Raw genomic sequence first — 1,693 nt, forward strand, 5'->3', positions numbered from 1 at the left:
TCCCATCCCCGAGCAGGACCAGCACAAGAGAGGGAGAAGCCACAAGATCTGCCCAAAGCCATCCAACAGGCTCCAGGTGGAGCCACAAGCAGACAAGGGGCTCCTGGGGTCTAGAAAATGTGTCCTCTTTGTCAGAGAATGGCCCAAAGGCACATGCAAAACACCTCATTTCTTCAGAAGCACCAGCACTCCATCACCAGCTTTGGCAAACCATCCTCCCCCTCAGAGATCCCCTCGCCCTGATCCTCTGCGCCCGTCTTAGAAACAAGCCAGCCTGGACAGGCTCAGGTTATCAGCCGAGGTTTTGCCAGTTTAAGATGGACTTTATGGGCTCCAAATCTCACTCCATCCAACACACCAAGGAGCCAGCTGGTCGAGCCTAATTTCTGTAATTGTGAAACTTTTCACAGCATCTGTATTTTGCATTAGTGAGGCCACAGGATCAGGCCTAAAGCAAGGAGTGCTCAGGACACAGGTGTAATTCTCTGTCACTGCTCATTCGAGTGCAGTGAAGGAATTAGAAGCAGATGTCAAACACAAAGAGCTTCAAACCCTTCCAAGCCAGTAAGCACACAGGTCCCGTGAACTTCCTCAGCTTCCAGGCTGGCCCAATTCAGACTTAAGTATCTGCCCAAATCAAAACACACGGAAATTTAAATGGAAAAACCTTGCCCGAGCAGTATCTGCTGGGTTTAATCATGGCTCTGTTATACCAGTAAGTGCAGGAGCCCTCCTGTGATCTCTTTTTTTCTACAACAGACCACAGATGGGAAATGGCAGGATGGCCTTGAGAACTGAGGGGGTTTTGTACCGTGCAAGGCCGCACTGTTTCACAACACGTTTTCAAGTTCTTTCCAGCTCCTTCACATGAAGCTGGAGCCACCCCCATCAGCTGCAGTGAAAAAATACAGCATTTCTCTGTGAACCACGTCCGTGCCAAAGCATGTGCTGAGCTGTGCACCCCAGGACACCCCAGCCCCACGCACCCGGCAGGGCTCAGAGGCATGGCCACAGCACGGCTCCATCAGTCCACACAGTCTTGGGATTGTGAAATAAATCCTCCAGTTTAGGTTCACATGGTGTGCGACCAGAAGCAGGCAGGCAAAAATCCTGTGCTGAGTTGGGGCTCTACGCTGTCCCCATCCTCTGTGTGTCCCTCGGGAGTGGGGACCCGGCAGCAACTCGGTCGGGGTCCCGATGCCCCCAGGAGTCAGCACTGGGCTGCTGCTGCCTGCTGTGCCTGGTACAGATGGGCTGGAAGGTTCCCTACAGCCTTCCTGGGAGTAGTTTGCAGGTCCCAGCATCTCTGCTGGGTTACGTCCTCTTGCCAGAAAGGTGGCACTGAGTACCTGACCCTCCTTAATTTCTCTGCAATGAACAGATGTTTTTTGGAAAAAAAAAAAAAAAAAAGCCTTTTGGAGATGCTGAGGTTGAAAAAAGCAAACAAATCCAGGTCACCCTGGAGAAAATGCTTGTGCTCAAAAATGCAAGCATCCCATTTTCACTTTTTTGACATGATTATTTTTTCCTTTTTTTTTTTTTTTATTTTGCAGGCTGCCAACACTTTTGAAGAGACATTCAAAAGGGTTAAAATACTGTGTGACCACCCAAAAGATTTTTTTCCCCTGTGTTTTTATTGTACTGAATAAAAACTTTTTTGTTCAAATAAACTTGAAACAATTCCTTCTCCTCC

This window comes from Athene cunicularia (genome assembly GCF_003259725.1).
Source record: "Athene cunicularia isolate RWA chromosome 14 unlocalized genomic scaffold, athCun1 chr14_part1, whole genome shotgun sequence".
NCBI lineage: Eukaryota > Metazoa > Chordata > Aves > Strigiformes > Strigidae > Athene > Athene cunicularia.